The sequence below is a fragment of the Anser brachyrhynchus genome (assembly GCF_964034855.1).
Source record: "Anser brachyrhynchus genome assembly, chromosome: 2".
In the NCBI taxonomy this organism is placed as follows: Eukaryota; Metazoa; Chordata; class Aves; order Anseriformes; family Anatidae; genus Anser; species Anser brachyrhynchus.
Window position 1 is genome coordinate 66,134,566 of NC_137695.1, and position 22,283 is coordinate 66,156,848.

The following is a 22,283-nucleotide window of genomic DNA, read 5'->3' on the forward strand; positions in this document are numbered from 1 at the left end:
GTATCACCTTGTCACAGAAATTTTGTTCTACTTTCTCAAGCAGGACTGTGTGGTTAGTTTGGAATGACAGCTTAATGAATGCAAGATGAAAATAAATGTTTTTTTTCTGTGCCCATTATAAAAACTCTCATGGGTGAAAAATTGCAATTTGTAAACTTTTTCTGAGATGCTTAGGATATGAGTTTTTCCTATCAGCACGACTTTCAGAGGCTCCTCTACGCAGAGATGGTGTGCACCCGTTCCCAAATATGTAACATACCTTTACCCATGTCCTCAATTAAGATAAAGTGTACACGGGATTAAAAGTGTTGTTCCACAGTGATCCTACAAAGCCTACAAGTGTCTTAATTAAGGTCCACACTACTACTATTTAAGAACTGCAAGAAACCTTCACTGTTTGGCAATGTATTTCCAAAAAGAGAATTTTCTTCATCTCAGAAATGAATCATTTAAAAAACTAAAATGAAAAGAGAGACAAAAATGAAATTAGAAAAAAAAACACTACACACTGGAATCTGCCTAAATGTATGTTGGAAACAAATTACAACTTGGCACTTTGCAAAGTATAAATCTAGCAAGTGTTTTGGAAGCTGGGGTTTTAAGTGTTGTTTTTGTGTGTGCTACTGCATTCCTCTGCACCTGTCTTATACCGTACACATTTGGAATTTTTCTGTATTCTTTATCATTTCAAAGACAGGAACATAAACATCTCTGCTTTTCCTGAGATGACTGTCAGTATGTATGTGTACGCATCACTGAAACTTCCTAGACTCCAGTGCTGTTTTCCCATGCCAGACACCACTGTGCGCCTTCCTGAACAGCAGACATTTTTTCAATAGCAACTTAACAGCTACTAAGGGAGAGTAGAAGGTCAGTCTCTAAGACAGGATGCCAAAAGGACAGGAATTGAATGGTGCTGGCTAGCAATGAGACACTATGCAAATCAAGAATGCAGTGTGGTCCCCAGGGAAACAGTTCATGAGCCTGAAGTATATGATAAACCTGCAACTAAAGCATTCCTAGGCAACTGCGATAACAATGTGTCACATTCCTGAGGACTCAAACCAAAAGCTGCAAGAGTCCCTGCAAAGCAGTGCTCCCTTAGACATCTGTGCTCTCAAGGAAAATGAAAGATTTTTGCAAGTTTTGTTACTTCCGTCCATTTTCTAAAAACAAAACAGGCAAGTTAGGGATTTTGAGAGGGACTAACCTAACCCTAAAGTAAATGATAGCAGAAAGTAGCTGTAAGATTCTTTAACTGGTTAAAAACAAAACACGCAGAAAACACTCATGCTTTCACAATGTATTGAAAATAATGTAAATGTCAAAATAAGGAGGTGCCAAACAAGTTGTTTCGCTGTATATTACAAATAACTAATTGTCCTGATGTAGTGTTAACCACCAGCTGGGAAGATTAAACCCATCTCTTCAAATTGGGTTTCTTACCCTTTTCATTTAGGCATTGTACTGCCTTTTGTAGATAAGTAGTCCCTTCACTGTTGCTCATAAATTGAGTATAAAAGAGCTCAAGATACTTATTCATTTTTTTTTTATTATTTGCCATTGTTCAGTGGCTAGTCTGTGCAAACAAACAGATCATGAAATGGCTGCAGCAGGTATTTATTTGTTGTTAATTATTTATTCTGGTGCACTGGCCAGGTACCATAGACTGCAGGAGAGGAGGGGTAAGGAACGGGAGACGAAAACAAAACACCCTTGCTAGGGTGGTAGACAAAATTCTAGCATTCATGTATGAAATATGGGCTACAGCATGAGATTTAACAGAAGCACAGCCCACAGTGTCCTTCTGGGAACTGAGGAAGGAAAGATCAAGAGCATTCCAGAATTCATAAAGTAATTACATTGCACTTCTGTGAATCAGATCAATCTTAATACCTCACCTTGTTTTCAATAAGTGCTGGAAGCAGCAAACCTCGAGCTTATTTTTCAGATCTGAAGCACTCAAGGGCTCATTTGTTTCTTTGTTCCAGATATTCCTGCCAGTAGCAATGTAAATAACAGATCTTTGTTGTGTTGCTTTGTAAAAAGTCTTTGATATCAAAGACTTTTCCATAGCAGAGTGTCACAGCACACCTGACAACACACCACTTCCACAGTGGGTGGAAGGCTTTCCTGCCAATACCTGAAGCCAGAGATGATTAGGTGAATTGCAATAGTTAATCATCACTGAATTAAAACAAAACAAACAAAAAAAACAACAAAAAACATCAAGAACAGAAAAAACTACATGGAAAAAAAGCATCAGAATTATTCCATTCCAGATAGAAAAGCTGCGTACCAAAAAAGAAAGTGACTGGAAAACCACCAAGACAACAGCTGAGCCATCTGGATCAAGGCTGTCTCTCTCACATTCAACCCCGAGAACTAGGACAGCCATTAAGCAAAACTAAGGTAAACACTGCCTTCTTGCTTCTCAACGGCATCCAGAATTCATACATTGAGTGTGAAACACATCTACATGAAAAAGAAAAAAGCTACAAAAAAGCTTCTGTAAAAGAAGCTGCTATGTAAGGGCATAACACCACCGGACCACAAAATCAAAGCTTAAATACAGGTGGGAGTCTCCTGTGCAATAGTTTCCATTTCTGGCATTGTTTCTTAACGCATCTTTTTGTCTGGCTACGCCATTTGTGGGTATTGTACTGCTGTTTATGCAGGGCTTTATTTCCAACTCCAACTGCATGACATATCTCTCAAAGACCTCACAGGACACTGTTTAGACCATCATATTTTAAAAATTAAATTAACTTGTTAACAGTCATTGTCATTTTGCAAGGATTGAAAATTATCTTCAAGCACTCCAGCAGCTTCTAATTAAGAATATGCCAAGTGTCAACCTGATCAGATAAAGTGTTAAAAAGCTATTTAGCAAGCACAATTTGCCTGCGTAACTGTCTCCTGAAGAAACACCCAAAGGTTGCCATTACTTTTACTTTGTTTTCAGAAGAGCATATAAAATAATCTGCCCTTTGTTTCACCAGTAATCCGTATACTAACAGAGCTTTCTCCATTTTATCTGTCCCCAGTCTGTGAGTCTGAAGAAAGGCAGAGCCATAGAAATAAACATTAGTTGTAATGTCTCCCACTCACTCCCATGGACTAATTCCTTCCCTTCCTCCCATATGTCTGTTCACAGAGGCATGCTCACTGACAAAGCTGTCCATCCCATTGACAGGTAAGAGTACTAGATGGTTTGGGAACTTGAGACATTTTGCGTCCCCTTTCTTTTTTTCCCTACTACTAGAGAACACAGTCCTTGTGAGTACCTGAGCTGTGCAAGGATAAGGTATTATCCAGAAGCCCTGGTCACCTTCCCTCTGTCCCATGCCAACTCCAAATCTCCTGGGCAGTCAGCCGCTTTTCCAATCAAATCCATAGAAAATTCTTCCACACACACTGGAGAAGAATATGAATTCTTTGGTTTAGATTTGCATCCTGAGTTTTCCCAAGCATTCAGAGTTGCTCAGACTTAATTTTCCGGTTCAGGCACACTAGCAGAGATTAATACATTTGGGAAAAACAAGAATAGCACATTAGAACAGTGATACAAAGCCTGCAAACAAACAAACAAAAAAAAACATCAGTATTCTCTGCAGGCGCCACTTATAGCTGAATGTATGTATTCATCACAAACTTATTATAGGGTTGACTCTTGGTTTCAACTTCCTCACACTCAAACAACTCCTACACAATTATTTCCTTGATGATTCTTTCCTTTCTAACCTCCCCAGCCACTGCCCTTCCTAGATGCATGCCAGTTACATTACTGCTTAAAGGTGAAAAACAAAATCTACCCCAGGAACTCACTCTGGCAAAGTCTATCCTAATACGATTAATTTAAGAGAAGCAAAATGACCAAGCAGGGCCAGTAGCACCATTATGGCACAGAAAGCTGCGTGCACCTACATTTATTCCACTTGCAGCAATAGCGCTGGAAGTCCTGCAAGTAGAGAGGGCTAAACACACTTAGACCTGTGATTAACCTCCAGGCAAGTAACTAAGGATGTTGCCACAAGCGTGCTATGGAATGAAAATGGAAGAACTTGAGAACGAAAGGGAAGTGAGCCTTTCTATCAGAAGCGATGCTTCCCTCCCATGTAGCCCCAACACATAGCTAAAGATTTTCTCCATTTCTACGTTTTGTGAAACAATCTGACTAGGCATCTAGTTTGCCTAGGGGTAGCCTACCGCTTCTGTAAAAACAACCTGCAAAGTAAAGCTGAATAACAAAGCACTGATTGTTTGTACCAACTGGAGACCTGTTCCCCCCCAGAATCATCAGCTCTCTGCAAAAATTTCAGTGTCACGCTTTCCTTTTCAACTTACAAGATCAATGTCTTGCTGCTTTGTTTTAGTATTATATAAGAAAATAAGAAGCTATTATATGGAATTGAATTAGTCTTCATTCAAAACATGTTTTGCAAAAGGTTTGATTTACTCAGTGCCAGCCAGAGACAGTGAACTTATTTATGAGGGTTGGATCTATTGTCTAGGTTTAATTAGCTAATTATTAGACTTCCCATTTCTGTTGTTGCTGATCCTTAATACTTCTTGTAACATGATGTGTTTAGGATGTTTTCCAAAATGTTTTCCAAAAAAAGCAGAAGACATTTGTATTCATTCTAATTGTTCAGGAAATTAAAACTTGCCTTTTTTTTCCAGCTAATTAGCTGAAAGACCTTGCTTCTCACTCCCAGAAATGACCTGTAACATCTTTCTCTCCCCTTAAATAACCAACCATTCATTTACTTCTTTTCACAGTCTTACATCACTCAGCAACTTTTTCCACAGAATTTCCTCTCACTAGTTGCCCATTTGCCCATAAGAAAACATATCCTAAAGGCTGCACTAAAGTTTGTTCTCCAGATATCAACATAGCACATTACTGTTGATGGCTGAAGCCACTTTTGGAGGAAGAGAAGGTGCTGCTTCATGATGCAAAGGGGTATAGGACTGTGAATGTGCAATATATCACCATACTGCAGTCATAGCAGAGAGTATGTACAGTCATAAACAGTAGAGAGAACTGTGTATGTGGGCCCTCTTACTTCAGAATTTCTTTTTCACCTTTATTCCATATTGTGGAAAACATCTATAGGAAGCCAAGCATTATACATCTTATTTTGAAAGCCCCTCTGCTTTTTGAAGTACTTGAGATTGGACCCGTCTATATGCAATTTGATTGTGTTATCACAAGAGGAATGATTTAAAAACAAAATTGACCCCTTCTTTTGACGTTGGATCAACACACCCATGAAATGTACAGCAACAAAGAATTATGGGTGAAAAGCATTTACTAATGTATGCCTTGCTTTTACAGCTGCTTTAGCAAAACATGGAGTGGTTACTTACAAAAATAAGTGGCATGAAACAGCTATCCAATGTTTTTTGATGAAAATAAGAGGATGTTTAAAATAACAGTAATTCTCCTGAAAGACTTAACATTATTATTCATACAGTACCAAGTCACAGAATATACACTCTACCCATAAATCGCACATCACAGAGAACAGCAGTAGGACTTCATGTTTTCCTTTCCTACCACTTCAGACCCTCTCTGATACCACTACCCTGGTGAAATGATGAACACTTACAGGAAGAAAACTGCTCTACTCCCAAACCCATTCAATCCCTGTCATCTTTCAGAACATTGCAATAGCTTGTTACAGTGACATTTGCAATGTGAACAGTCATCTGCAAAGGAAGAAATCATCAATATATTTCAAGATATATCCTGGATTTATTACAAAGTTTCAAAATTCTGTTGACTGTCTTCTTTGTTTTTCTTCCATTTTTTGTTTTTAATGTCTTTTGGCTTAGAAAAATATCCTAGAAATCTTACAACATGCAGCTGGTCAAAAGTATATTTAACACACTGAATATTCTCTAATCAAAGCTGTGGTAATGCTCATCTAGCTAAAGAATAACCCCAGTTCTCAGATTAAAAAATGAAACTACATCAATACATCTTTTCTCCTTTCTCCACTCCAACACAGTTTTCTCATGGCAGGAAAGCAAATGAACAATAAAATACTGTAAAGTAGACACCCTTGCAAAAATCTCTCATATCTTCATCTTGAATCTCCCTGCTGTTCCTTAGAAGATTGTTTCTTGGTAAACTGGGAAAGGCAAAAATATTTTTATTTTTTTAAACTATTTTATGCCTGCATGATTCTCCTCACTCCTAAAAGCCATTAACCACCTTCTCTGTGTCCTCTTGCACGGCGTTAATCAGTTATCACTTTTTTGTTGTTTTTTACAGCTGAAAAAAGCCAGAGACTTTCAGTCAGACAGCTACAGCATGTCTTTAGAACATGGATTAGGCTACCAGACAGCAACTACACAGTACTGCTGTCCAGAGCTAACAATTCTGTTTTTCCCTGGTATATTAGTATTTTTTCCTTGAATTCACAATTCTTATAAATTTTTAAAAGTTGTTTTTAAGCTACTTAGCTTTTGTCTCAAACTACATACAGGAAAAGTTCACTTTCCATAGACCACTTAAAGAATCCAGCCAATATGATGCAGCCAAAAGCAAATCCCGGCACAAAGGAATATTTGTCAGTGTTTATGCATAGCATCACATTTGTAATACCAACTGTCCCAGGCAATTAAAGACAAGTCATTCTGGATATTTTTGAGGAAAGCTCCATTGGAACTGTGGGGAGCAGTGCCAAGACATGCAAAAGCAGCTGTAATTTCATGTCAGAATATAAATCAAAGAATCACCATATAAATAAAAGAATCACTGTAATTCTAAAATGGAAAGCCAGAGAAAAACCTTCAGCAGGAATTAAAAGCAATTTGGAAGAAAGTTATCTTCACTGAAAGAGAGACTCATATTCAACGGAGGTGCCAACAAACATACAACATGAATATGACCTGGCAGATAGCAGAGATTTAGAAACCCATAAAAGCCTGTTAAGAGCAATTAAATAGAATTGTGTGTTGTGAGACCAGTACTGATGAGGAATTATGCCTTCACTCCAGCTTGTATTACCTTAGTAAGTATGCATATGAGACAGTGCATGCCTAAAACAGTTATTTTGTACGCGTATACCTCAGCTGACTACAGTAATGAAAGAAATACATTCCATATTTTTACTTAATATCATACTCACTGTAACAAGCGAGTTACAGAATGACAGCGGAACCACACTGGAATAGAGACCAGCACAGGTAAATTACAGCCTTTCTGCAGAGTGCTGCTGCAATAACCACAACAACCTGTGAATGACAAGGCAATAGAGTGACACCTATTAGTGAACTGAAACTACTGAGAAGCAAGCTACTCATAAAGCTGTTCACACCTAAAGCTTAGATCAGCCTTTTAGGGCCCTGTGCTGTTTATAAAAGAGCAGAGACTATGCAAGCACCGCGGAGATTTCACAGAGTATTTACCGCCATGGAAAGGAACATAACTAACATCCAGTTCACTTTTAGCAGGGCTCTTTTACACAATGTTCTAAATGCAAATGCTATGACCTTCCAACCCCATCCCCCAAATGGTGCATGCTCTTACGGTCTTGAGACATACATAAGCTCTCAGCCATCACTTTCATGTAACAGTACAAGCCAAGCAATCTGACCACGCCCCTATTAAATTGCACGTTTGTGAAACTGACCCTGGAAAGAGAAATTTCCTGACAATTACAGAAGAGTAGCTGAAAAGATCAGATGATATAACCTGTTTATGACCCATCTATTATTCAGAGGAAGTAATAGGGCAAATAGTGTTACAATCACTAATAGTTTCACAAAGGTGCAGCACCATTTGCTTCTGCTCTTTTTTTTTTTCTTTTCTTTCCCATGGGGCTATTACATATTCAGTCCTAAATACTTAATGTAGGTGTAGAGTGAAATCAGTAGGTTGTATCTTTATCAGCGAAGGGAGACCAATGTCAAACACTTTGAGGAAGATCTGCAGAACTGAAGCCTGAAGAAGCCTAACACTAGGCTGCATCTTGCAGACTTTTAGGTTAAAGTTTCTAATAGCCACTTTACCAAACAGCAAAGATACTCTTTGAAGACTCAAATACACGTGTTCATAGTTGGATGGGGCTCACTGTTTCACTAACTCTGAGACTTCACTAGCAGAGACCATTTTCTTCTCTCATTTGGACTTCCAAAGTTGGGGGCAACAATCTCTTAATCAGCTGTACTTGCGTATTTTCATCCAGATCACAATGCTGATCAGTACTGGGTTTTCAGAGGGGTCACACTGGACTGTTTGGTCTCAGAAGGAAGGTGTCTATCAGTACTCATTCCTCTTGCACTTTCAGAATTCAGTCTGACCTTAGGTAAGGACTTGTTTTACAATCAGATTAAAGGTTTGTTTGAATGAGAGTTATTCCTTCGAAATTCACAGCTCCACAAGTTTCAAGTTCAAAATTGGAAAGGTTTGAACACAGAAGTGTTGGGAGATTCATTGACTAAGTTAATGTTTTGACAGTAGAAACAACAGCCTATCATGCAATTTAATAAATGTTTGCTTTACCCTTTTTGTTTAATTATTGGAGTAATAAATCTCACCCTTACAGTTTATTTGAAGTACCTTTCAGACACATGATCAAAACGCTACATTGTATGTGCTCAGAGGCCCCTCAAAGACAAACACATTCAACTATTGCACTACAAGCTTACTAGAAAAGTCACCCCTCAGACTTATGGTAAAGAGCAGATTACTGTTATTAGCAATAAAAAATTACAACAGGGACTCAACATTTATTTTTTCAACTGGAATTTTCCACAGGGTATCTTGATTATGTTTACAGTTGAGATGTAACAGATTTTTCCCTACTCAAATAATTAGTTGGATGACTTCAGTTATCAGAGGCACTCCAAAGACTGAAAAGTTAAGTTTAACCTGGTTAGAAAAAAATAAAAAAAATCAGAAATCTGGAAGTCTTTTAATATTAACCTACTTGAAATCTGTACTCAGGTGCTGACAAAGTTAAACTATCTTACTGATCCAAAAATGGAGTTCATACTGAATTGCTAGTGACCTCCAAAGACTGAAGTTCTTCCTTTCCTCCATTTCATTACAGAATAACATATTTTCACAAAATCAATAAAAATGGCATAAGCAAACTCGTTGGCTGCGTTTGTTAATACTGTATCATAGAACACTTCTCAAACAAAATATAAATTGTCAGACATAAAAGAAATTGTAAAAGATACTATTTTTATTGTGATAGTGACAGAAAATTTCAAAAACAACTGGGATTCCAGTCCCAATGTTTGATAAAGAGCCCCTTCATCATTATGTCACCTACAGTCCATCCTTCTGCTCCAAAATAATGTTGGATTTCCCTAATGTTCTGCAACACTGCATGCTCAAGTCGGCATGTTCGTCTGAAACCAACCTCCCAAAGTGATCACTCAGTCTGGAAAATACAAAGTAGTAAAATTTATCAAATCCAAGGCATGCTATGAGCGGAATGGTTCAAAACGTGTATTTCTAAGAGGAGAGGAGGTAGAGTCAGGTTTGAAGTCAAGTCTTAAATATGAAAACGAGCAGCTCAACCCTGCGCATAATCATAGTTATTGTTTATGTGCCTGTTTAGGCACATAAGTGAAAGTATATTTTACAAGTGCTTGTACTAGGAATTTCAGGCATTTTCCTTTTCCACTGTAATTACTGATGTAGTTGAAGTTCACTGCAGGACAGTTTGGAAGCTTCCCTGTGGGAGATAACGTCCTGTAAAACAGCCAACCTGCAAAATAGGTCCTGCAAACATTCCAGGGGGAATTGTTAGGTTTCTCTCACAGTTGACTCCAATATTATTTTGACTGATCTCGTTGCTTACAAGGCTGATCTTCATAAGGCAGGTCAGTCAGTCAGGACCATTAGTTGATCTGGATCTTCTCTGTCAGCAAAGAAACTACCCTGACAAACACAAGGTTAGTCCTTTGCAAAGATTAAAATGCAGGACCCTGTCTTGGTACTAAAGTGTTTTTTTTGTCAAGTGTCTTCTATTTGAGATAGAACTCTTGAACTTCTGGAGGAAGAATGAAGGAATGAGCTACACAAGTTTATAACACATAAAAAAACACAAAAACACGTTTACTTCTAGATTTTTTTTTTCCCCACCAAATGGGCTATTTAACATTACACAAAATAATCATTACTGATACCTACACAGTGACTGAGAAACAGGATAACATCGAAGAGGGGATTCTGTACCATTATAGGATGTAATAACTAACTGACAGGTGATTAGGTTTATTCTACTTCCACATGCTATAGCTAGGGAGAGGAAAACACTTAGTACATCAGTTACTCTGGTGAACGCATCTAGCCAAAGATGTCGATCTGGTCAAGTTGGCTACAGAAGACTCAGGAATGGTGGAATTTGCCTTTTTTGTGTCTTCAGAGAACATTTTGACAGATGTTCAACAGGAGGAGGAAAGGGTTACAGTGGTAACTTGAGAAATTTGCAGAGAACTGGCCAGTAGTACATCCACAAGACTGAAGAATGAGAATTTGAAACTTGTTCACATTCTAATACCTCTGAAATCTCCGCTTCAGAAACATTTCATATTTAGAAGCAAGGGAATCTGACCAAGTAGAATGCCAAAGGGGACCTCACTTTCCAAATCACACAATGAAATAATAGCAAGTTTTAATGGAATTGCATTGCGCTGATGGAAGTGAGTCTAAAAGTGGGCTACGCAAGGCTGAGTTCTGACTTGCATTAGTGAACACAGAAGACAAAACCCATCGCGTTAGTAAGTTACTGAAAAATTCCCAGCATGTCACTGGATGTGTCTATGAAGAGTTAGAACTGCATCACACGGAAAGAAAGAAGGTGGACCCAAAAAGGCACATGCCATAAGTTAAATAGAAGTGAAGTCTCAAGGAGTGATTCATTTTTGCTCCTGTTTGTTGCCTCCTCTCACTTTTATATCAGGCAAAAGGATTTTTGTCCTGGATTCTAAAACCAACATACTACTACTCCATTCCTTTATAAAAAAAAATCAATTTCTTCTGCTAGTCATATAAGAAATGATTTAATATTCACATAAGTGCTCCGGTCTGCATTTTCGTATCTGCTCCTGTACCTTTTGTTTTGAAAGCATTCATGTTATGCAGTACAATGCTAAATCATAAGCACAGTACCAACCATGAATATTAAACAATGCTTTGAGTACTGGACATGGTAAAGAATGATATATATTGAGAGGAAAAGGATGCAGACATTGTTTCTCTTCACCATTAGGCTTCAAGTACTAAGACTTCTTGCCTTTGTAAACATAATATTCAGAAATAGCATTACAACAGAACAGATGATGAGGATTATTGTTTTGGTCATTATCTGGAAGTGCAGTATGGGAGTAAAATGGGAAAGAAGGTAGGAAGAAGAGAAAGCATGCACAGACCAAGATCACCATCTAGTGACAGAATTTTTGCTTTGCAAAAGGTGTACTTGAATATTAGATAAGTTTCTGACTTAGAGAAACAAGCCATCCAAACCTTTTACAGTAATAACACTAATTTAAGGACTATGTCTTCCTCTAGGAGTAGGAAAAGAATTCAGAGCATATGATCTGGTGCAGCGAAGTACTTAATATGTTATTTATTCTCTCTGCTTTAAAAACAAGGTAAAAATATCTTTCCTTGAATTTAAATTTCTTTGAATTTGAAAGATATCTACAATTTATGTGTAGAATGATAAACTTATCTTGCAGAAAGGAAAAACGATTAGAAAACCTACCTTTCAGATTAAGCTTTTGCCATCTATCCTCTTTTCTTATTGCATTACCTTTTTTCCCCTAGTCCTGGCTCCTTTTCACACGTTACAAAGGTTTCTATTTCTATTCTTTCTAACCAAGCATATCCTAGACTTGGCCATCCCATCTGTTTCCCTGCTTCTCCAACACATCTAGGTCCAATGTTTTTCTTTCCAAGGTATTCTATAGCTTGTGCCACTCGAGCCATCTTTACCCTATCAAAGTATTTTCACCCACATTCAGCAGGTCTGTCATGTCACTGTCCAGCAGACATTAGCTTCTCAAACACCATTCTGCTTTATCCCTAATCACTCAAGTTACTTAGCTTTGTGGTAACAGGATTAATCATGGTTTAAAAAAAATATTTTAACTCTATAATTTTGGCATGCCAACCAACGCTATCTGTACCTTGTACTTCCCATCCATCTCATCTCCATGTAACTGTTTTCTGTTGTCTTACAACAGTGTGCAAGCGTTAGCGTGCTTACTGTGCAAGCTTAGTGTATAACAGGGAAACAGTCTTAAGTAAAGCTCGAGGAACAGGCTTAAGTAAAGCCCCAGGAACAGGGCTGCACACCTCTCCCAGGTGATGGCTCTTCAAAAACTAGGCAATGGTTTATGCTGAGTAGTATGTGGACAAAAAGATTTAATTCCTATGACGTGGAAGGAATTGACTAAAAGCAGGGACTACACAGCTTTTGAAAAACAAAAGCATGTTTTAACTTCAGCTGTGAAAGCACTGAGGAAAGAACAAATAGTACAGGCAGAGGCATTCATTCCTTCATGGCTTTTTTTTTTTTTAAACAGGACCAGGGGCTTTTCACCTGATAGTTAGGCACTGTGCAAAGGGATAGCTTTATTTTTGGAATGCTTGTGTTGAAATACACTACTTGTTAAATAGGAAGCTGTATTCACAGACAAATGATTATTCTGGCTCCCCTTCTACTGATAAGATTTTAAGCTGTATTCTACAACAATAGTTTCATTTAGCTTTTAACAATTTATAAAAAAAATGCTACTGCCAAAGTTTATCACTTCTGGAATGTTAGTAATCAGTGTTGTTCTATAACCTGTCAACACAGTTGTGCTGATACATGCCGTAATTAATTTGGACAAAAGGAACCTACTTCAAAAAATCCTCTAAATAATTGAAATATGTATCCTATTTTACAGTTGAACATAGGCTCTACTCACACTACACTTCTGTGCCCAAACCTACTAGGAATACTTACAAGAAGAAATAACAGGTATTATTCCTAAATAGAAGGGTAAAAATCACAATTTACACAAAGCATTTATATCCGCTGTAAGTTCAGGTAAACATGGACAAATATGTATATATACACAAAAAAAATGTCCATATTATATTTACATCTACATATATGATATCTTATACAAAACATTAATGTGCAGTCTTACTCTGGTAACATCCACCTTGGCAGGCTAATTAGGTTTGGTATTGAAAAAGTGAAATTATTTCTCATGTGTCAAAAAAGTAAATTTGATTCCAAAACCTTTTTTTGTGAAGCAGAGCAAAGAGTAATGGCTTAACACCACTACCCCAAAACAAAACTTCCCATAAAGCAAGAAAGCCTGTTCTTCAGGAAAGATACCTCTTAAAAATAAACCCATTTAATTTTTCAGAAAGGAAATTGTGTCCTACCTAACCGGTTCTGAATGAGCTACTTTGGCACACTGGAAACCGCACCTGGGTATCATTCTTTCCAGAGAGAGGGCCCCAGTTTGGGAGCAGGGGTGTCTTACCTTGGAGCAGCTCTGGCACTCACGGTCCTCCCAGTTCATGACATGGATGTGGCTCAGTTTTCCCCCACAGGCATCCCACAGCAGTATGGGGCAGGCAGCCAGGAAACACTGCAGCTTTGAGGCATCTCTGTGGTCAGAAGAAGAACCCAAAAGGTGCCCAGCTGCTCTGCAAAGGCACTTAGCCCACGCAGGGTACAAAAATTAAAGTAGCTACTTTCTTCTAGTAGTTACCGTGAAAGTTTATGCTTTTGCATAATATTGTGTCATATTATATATGAGGCCCTCAAGTTTATAATCAGAAGAACTCAGGTATTTTGAGTCTTCTCCTCCAGACCAATTTCAATTCTTGTGCCTCCACCCTCTGCAAGAAAAGCTTGTCTTGAAAGCAACATTATCTTACAAATAATAAAAACAACAATAACAAACACTACTTTAAGCTATAGCAACCTTTTAATACTCTCCTTAGCCCCTTAAGCTCTTCACAAGAAATTAGCTGTTGTAATGCAGTCTGTAAAAGTAGTAATTTTAGTCTCCATGGAAAAAAAATGATTTACCAACAAACATTCTCTGATTGACTTAATATAAAGCAAATAAAACCATATCTTATTTAAGACAGGCATTACAAAGTTTACATTATAACTTGTCAAAATGGCATCTCCAAGAAGTAGTAATTAATACACATAGTGAATTAAGCTTCCTTAAAAACAAAATGCATGTGACAGAAACAGGAACAAACAGCATCTTTATGCTTCAGCAGGTCAACAAAATAAACTAGGCAAAAACACTTGCATCATGTTGACTCAGTATATTTTTTCCCAAATAGTATTAAATTGCTGACTATCTGATGAACTACAGAAAAATAAATGTTGTTTTTTTTTTTTTTGTCACCACTTCTAAATTATGCATATCCACTTGCATAAAAAAATCCTTATTACAGTCACAGAAGCAGGTGCTCAGATTCCATTCTAACTAGCCTTTTACATACATTTAATTTACTCCAGCATTTTTTCCCCCCATATGCTAAAATTTAACCAGCAGATGCAGAGGCTGGAAGTATTAAGACCATGGAGGAGGGGAGGAGAAATTAAAGTCTTACTCACACCACATTAGTCTTGTGCCAACATAGGTCCCACTAAGGGTTTTCTTATATTTATGAAGCAGAACTAAGATGCTTGCAGGAACACACCATTACAGTCTAGAGGAATACGCGTCACTCAAGTATTAATTTTAGCTTTATTTTACGTGAACCCAATTTAAATGTACCAATGTACACAGAGTATAAAACTTTTGTTACCAGGGTGTGATGGATGTACCCAGCTCCTCGAGCCTAGTGGTTGTTTGGTTCAGTCTCTGAAGGAGGTAGAGGCCTAGACCATGACTGGGCCATGAACTTTTTTAATTCCAACCTGTTCTTCGAAACACCCACATAGGAAGAGGTGACATGGTGTGCTTTGATGTTCAGGAGCTCGGAAAGCAAAACATCGATCATGCAATTAACACAGGAATAGCAGGAGTGATAAAACCAAGACTAGTTTATCAAGGAGCAAAAGCAGATGTGTGCACAAGGAGCCTTATACTTACCTTCTCCATCGTTTGTAATCTGACTACAAGCTAGCCACCTTATTCCATAAACATGATAGCCTGAGTGAGCTTTTTTACTAAGCAGCAGGCTGCACAGCAGTGATTTCCCCTGGAGTTGGGACGCCTCTCACAGATACTCCTAGAGGTTGAGGCCCCTTAACAACTGCACATCTTTGGTAAGCAACTGACACTGTGCACAACTTGTACCACTGGGAATTAAGATTGCATATTGGTAATTTGGACGTTAAGCCTCACTTTTACAACATTTTACTTCAATAAACCATTTTTGCTATACTTTTCATGGTGATTCTTTGAACAGCTTAAACCACACCCATGGCAGTGCATTTCATACGAAGGTTGATGTGTAGTTCTACTACAAGTTATTTATCAGCACACGCAATAAACTATGAAAAGTTACTGAAAATATTTTAACAGAAATTTTTAATCCAATAAATGAACAGAAACTGCTTGACTTGTAAATTTCATATATAAGGCTACTACCAAACATTTCCTATCACACACAAAAGATTAAAACTACTCAAAGGCTCTTGAAATCTTAGAATTAGAATAGATTTTCCACTGTGCATCCATACCAAAGTATAGAAGTGAAAACAGTGCTGAAAAAATGTTTTACTTTAAATAACAGTCTAGCTGTTATTGCTGCTTTTCAAAGAATCTGGAAGTATATAATGAAAACAAAGCTAAATAGTTAAATGGATGTACTTCAATCATTACCGCCAATATAATAAGAGAGTTAACTACCAAAGGTTCTCAAAAAAAAATTATTACGTACATAAAGAGAACTGTACACAAATAGGAAAATAAAGTTGCTTTAAAATGAAAGAGCAATGATCAAATACAGTATTTACAGCTTAAGCGTCACCCATTAGTGTCTTATTTTATTTTCTTGTATTGGAGCTATTACACAAACACACAGTACGTCCACAACGCAAAATGAGCACCTTTTTCAAAGACATAGTCCTGTACAACACATAAGTCAACTGTTTGCTTATGTCACTCCTCTCCTTCACTGTTCATGTTCTGAAACTCAAAGACAGCAATGCCTAGATGTCCTGGTTTCAGTTAGGACAGAGTTAATTTTCCTCCTAGTAGCTGGTAGGGTGCTATGTTTTGGATTAGGATGAGAAGAGCGCTGATAACATGCTGATGTTTTAATTGTTGCAGAGCAGTGCTTACACCAGGCCAAGGACTTTTCGGCTTCTCGCTCTGTCCTGCCAGCGAGCAGGCTGGGGGTGCAGCAGGAGCTGGGAGGGGACAGACCCAGGACAGCTGACCCAAACTGGCCAAAGGGGTATTCCATACCATCTGACGTCATGCTAAACAATATATAGGGGTGGCTGGCCGGGGTGGGGGTGTTAGTGTTGGGGAGAATCGAATGGATGTTCTATTAATGTTTCTCAGGTGATGGATCATACGGTATAATTAAATATTATTAAATGTACTTACATTATCAAGTAATCTATGTATACTGGAAACCTAGGGAGTACATTGAACATTTAAAGGAATCGTTGAAGGGGAACCCTGGGAGGGAACAGGTACAACCTGACCTTGGATAAGGGCCTGGAGATGATGAAATGAGTTGAAGCAGAACCAAGGAGCGGAGGGAGCATGCGTCGAGTGAGAAAGGTGAAAGAGTTCAGCGGAGAGGAAGACTCCTTACTTCATCTGGACGACCACCTGGACGACCACCAGAGTGCGCCACGCATGTGCAAAGGGGAGGGGAGCTAATTAGAATGAAAAGCGAGGCTGATGTTGCAACCTGTAATGAATATGTATACCTGACGCAATGTTGTATGTATAAATAACGGCTGGGAAGTAACGGGACTTGAAGCCAGATTTGGGCACCTGCCCCGGCTTCCAGCGCTGAATAAAGCACCTTCATATAATCACTTGGTGGTTATGTGGTTGCTACGCTAACAGGGGGGCCGGCTGCTCGGGGATAGACTGGGCATTGGTCAGCAGGTGGTGAGGAATTGCATCGTGCATCACTTGTTTTGTACACATTATTATTAGTAGTACTGCTATCATTATTATTGTTATTATTATTTCCCTGTCTTAATAAACTGTCTCTATCTCAACTCACCGGCTTCACTTTCCCGTTTCTCTCCCCCATCCCAGAGAGGGAGGGGGAAGGGTGAGTGAAGGGGAGGGGCTGTGTGGTGTTTAACTGCCGGCCGGGTTAAACCACAACACTAGATCGTGATCCTTAGCTCAGGTAGCTTCAACAAGTAGAAACACAAACATTTAGTTCCAAAATGCAAGCTGGCAGAATGCTTTCTATCCACAAACAGTTTATGGAGAGATAAGCTGCATCGTGCACGATCTACTGTTTAAGTCAAACTTTATGAAAACTCTGTGCGTGTGGGTGTGTGTGTGTGGCAGGGCATTTTTTTTTCCATGGTCTAAATGGATACTAATTTTGCCTTCTTCATTTTTAAAGACTTTCAGACTCACATTTCTGACTACTCCTCATTTGCTCAGCCAAATTTGGAAGGTCATAACGGTGGCTGTATTTGTAAAACTTACAGTACAACCGTTGCAGTCCTCAGTATAGGTGTCAAATACTTCAGCCTTTTTCTAACTGTAGATAGCTATCTTAAGTGGATTCTGTAAACGTTTCTAAAGAATTATTTGATTTCTATATATTGCCACAGTCAAAAGTTTAGTTACATAAATACCTGGCTATCCTCTGAAAACAACAAAAATATTAAGGACCTTTGAAATTGCTTTATCTGTATATAAATCGAGCACATTTTAAATGAGTAAAAACCTTCAGCCAAGTTATCAAGTTATTTTAAAAGACTTGAGATTTTTAGCTCTGATAGCTTCAACAGTATACAGTATAATGATGGATAATCTGGAAACAGATTATACAATGCTGATATTAAGTAACTTAATTAAACTTAAAAGTTAGATTTCAAATTAAAAGAAATGTCATTTTCAAAACGATCAGCCATTTCCCTTCTTCACTTTGCCTTAACACTTTCTTTCCAATTCACAAGAGAAGAAACACAAAAGGACATATTATCCATTCCTTTTAACCACTAATAATCTTACTAGTATTCATGAAGTAACTTCTTAAAGTCTTCAGTAGCTACAAGATGAACAACAAGAAGCATGGGAAAAAAAGTGTGTTCCTGAAAGAAAATGCTTCTCTACATCATTTACTAGACTTCAGAGTAAAATTGTACATCACTGCAGACTTGAGACATCTTGGTCATTACATTTAAACTTAATGCACAAACTTTTCAAGTATAACTCCAGGCACAAATCAGAGGAAACAGCTTGCGATCAGCACACAATCTTTCTTACTTTCAAATATCAAATAATATGTACTCAGATTAAAGTCTACCTTCTATGATAACCATTTTTTTAAAATCAAAGTATGTGCAGTTAAGTACACAAAGTGTCACCTAACCAAAGACTTCATTGCTGTAACAGAGTACAATACTTCTCACTGAACTTACAGGCTACAAAAATTGACTTTTAACACATTTTTTCAGCTGTGTTAAATTCATCTGTACACAAAGAACATTATCTTTCTGAAGCAACAGCTGAGGATTTAAACAGCCATTTCCATTTTGGGCTGCTCCCAGTCTAGACATTAAAAAAAATGAACCATTCAAAAGGTATTCTGCCAATAGGTATTTATGCATATATACGTTAAGTTCTGGTGACAATTCAAATAAAGTTATGTTCTAGCCTTGTGTGTGTGTGTGTTGTATTTTTCAAACTGGATTTTTCAAATTGTTAATTTGAATTTCAAATTTAATTTTTCCAATTGCTGATCTTGGCAGCATACCTTATAATATGGTATATATGCTAGTAAAGTCAGCAATTTTTGACAAATATTGCTGGCACAAACAGCTTACACCCTGTCCTCTACCTATAACTGTTTATTTTGGCAACACGAACTTTTAAGTCAGGAGATTTAAAAGCATAATCTAAAAATGACTCAGCTGACTCTCGTGCAGACATCAGAATTCGATAGATCAGCTTTAAAACATACATCTAAGCCATGACCAGCAGTAAAGAAAATGGATTTTCATAAATCTGGATTGTTGAGTTGATTTACTTAATCTGAAATGAAGAATATCTTCATAAGCCAATTATACTTAGAATGTTTATTTCTTCTATGTAACGCAATCAGTTATGAAAAAGGAGTTATGAGAACGAGCCAAGATTTACTTCACCTACTTAAGTGCCTCATCATTAATTTCATCTGCCAAGCTACGAGTCACACAAATAAAAGACACTGCACAGTAGTAGCTAGCAAGCTGATATGAAAATTTCTGTCATACTGGCTTTATGGAAGAACTGAGAATGTTTCATGTTAGCTGTTATTTTCAGACATATCAGACTCCAACCTCTTGTGAAAGCTGGTGGAACATGCTATTTCTTTTCAACTGCTAACATACTAAGAGACATTAAACACTGAAGGAACATAGACAAAGTGAGCACCTTTTGCATGTTTTGCCTATTTATGACCACCACCTACAGTAGTTCTTATTTTTCGAATGGCCATGTACAAAACCATGTGGCTCAATATGACAATGAAAGAAAGGAATTATTAGCATCTGCTTAGTAAATGAAATACATAAAACAGAAAACATTGAAAACCATTCTTACAGGTATTAGAGCTTTGACTCCAGCTTCCTCTCCAATGGCATTACATCTCTCTCCCCCAACACAATTCAAATAGATATAAACTGTAACCAAAATAAATATCAGTATTCCTTCTTCAGTATTATTTCCTTCAGAATAGTAAAAACATTGTACTTTAAAAAGAGAAAGCTACAAGTAACATAATCAGGAGTACTGTCTTTGGTCCACATTGATTATTCAAAACTGGTTAAATTATTGGTTTCTTTAAGAAACTGAAGAGCAAACCTCAAATTACACCGTTAGTCACAGTACAGATTATTTTCATAAACCTGTAACTACCCATAAATAAACGAATAACTATTTGGAAGATTTTCTGAAAACAAGATTTTTGGTTATATCAGTAAGTCAGAATTGTGTGGAATGTATAAATCTTTAACAATAGCAGCTTCTAACAAAGCAACAGAAGCATCTTCACATTAAACAGTATATTCAGTATTCCTGCCTCCTCCAAAGAGGAAGTTGTGTTGATGTATTTGTTCTCTACTATAAATTAATAATTAACAATGCACAGAATGTGCTTAGTGATACAATGCAGAAACATGCAGAGCTATTTAAAGATTGCTCTGAAAGATTTTGGGTAGATATCTGCACAATGCTTTATTGTCCAAAGCAAAGCAGAGTACCATCCGTGCCATTCACGCACAAGATATTTCTGTAGCCTAGTAACAATGAAAAAAATCCTAGATTATTCTAAGTTATTTTCTTTTTCTTGGGCAAGTTATTTCAACTGTTACTTTCTGTAAAGTACAGAATACACCTCCAAAACATAATTCATACATGTATTTATATAAATAGCATATATACACACACACTGCTTTGAATAGAGCACCTTTTACAAGTTTAACAATGCTGTTCCTAAGGATGTGGAGTGAAGCCTCCAAGTTTCAGAGATATAAGGCCACTTGCATTTGTTTTCTCTGCTGGAGTTATTACTCATTAAGTTCATGCCATGATCAAGGAACATTTCATAGGCAAACTAGTCATCCTCATTTATCCCTCACAAAAAGCAGTTAAAAACTTTGTTACACCAGCTAGGCACTACATTAACTGCCTATTCATTGCTGCCAGACAGTGTCATATAAAGTAGAGACAAATAAGCACCTAAGCACTTTAAAAGCAATTACAGTGATCTATACAATAAAAATTATTTGGAGGAAGGTTATTCAACATCTGCAAAGATACCTCCTTGTCAAAGGAGGAAGGTTAGAATGACAAAAAATTCATTGGCACTACAACTAAAATGAAGAATGAAGTTCATCAATAAAATTTTATTAGTTACATAAATTTCCTAAGTTAGCAGTGGTCAGATAAGAGCTTAAGTTAGTGAAATAAAGCAAGCCTTTGAACAGTGATAGCGTAAAAACCCCATATAATAAGAATCGAGATGCTCAAGGTAATTTGGAGACTGGGAACAAGATTCAGGGTGAGGTAAAGCCACAAGACATTTAAAATTACTGAATGCAATGCTTTGGGAGAGGGTTGTTTTTGATTCACACAAGCATTTCCAAGTTGTCAAACACAACCACTTTAATGGCTTTTGGATGAGCCATTATATCAAATAACCAAGTTGATTCATAATACCTAAAAAAAGAACAAAAATGAAGAGAGAACAACTGTTTCTTCTCCCCTAAAAATATATGTTACAGGGCACATTAGGAGAAATATCATTGATTATTTTATTATTCCTTTTGAATTAAATACCTGAAATCAGTTCTCATATCATAAGACAATGGGGAGAAGTTTAAAATGCATTTTGACAGATGCAATAACTTTATTGTCTATTAAAGCGCTATGACTGTTATGCCAAAAAGTATCAGCAGAAAGTAAAAAAAAATAAAAATAATTAAGCCACAAAAAATAAGTTTTGAAATCAAAGTAAGGAAAATATAGGCATTTTAAAGTGACTCAAAACTAAACGTATAACACTGAGAAGGTTTATAAACCTACATTTTACGTTGTTCCCTTCATAGCCTGTAACTTTGTACATTTTCAAAACAACTAAAATACTTTCAAAGAAAAAAATATTAGCATTCTTAGTGCTTTTTTAAAAAAAAGTACGGTTTATGTGGAAGAAAATAACAGCAAGCAGGTTAATTCATTATACTGCTTTGAAGCACTAAGCAATAAAGCTGGATTGTAAGTTGTATTTTAACCCTATTCTTTTAGCTGTACAGCAGATGCCAGTGATTTCAACAACTCTGAAAGTCTTCTTGACATCTTAACAGCAAAACCTTTGGGCAATTTATTCTTCTTATCAGTATTAACAGTCAACTGCTGAAAAGCATTCAGCTGAATAAGTATGTAAAAGATGTCTTATTCCTCATAGAGAACTTTGGGCCCTTTAAATTTTGCACTTCATAAATAACATTAAAATTTCTATTCACTCTAAATATTCACACTTAAGACATCTCACATGCACAACACTACTGTTCCCTTTAAACTAGAAAAGCACAAACTCTACTGAAAGCTATGTATTTGAAGGTTCCAGGTATCTTAAC

General features: G+C 37.1%; 1 protein-coding gene across 5 annotated transcripts in view; it reads right to left on the reverse strand.

The window, feature by feature from the left end:
• Positions 1-22,283, reverse strand: part of LOC308189735 (CLIP-associating protein 1-like) — a 107,498-nt gene that overhangs the window by 41,875 nt on the left and 43,340 nt on the right. For 2 of the 5 annotated variants that reach the window (XR_013946548.1, XR_013946549.1), the window contains exons 1-3: positions 14,813-16,461; positions 13,519-13,645; positions 7,143-7,248 (exon numbers count right to left, since the gene is read on the reverse strand). The exons of 2 other annotated variants lie outside the window; for them this stretch is intronic. The gene's annotated coding sequence lies outside the window, so the exon portion shown is untranslated. Of the gene's footprint in view, positions 1-7,142; positions 7,249-13,518; positions 13,646-14,812; positions 16,462-22,283 lie in introns of those variants that run through there. One more of the 5 variants, XR_013946547.1, reaches the window with a different exon arrangement.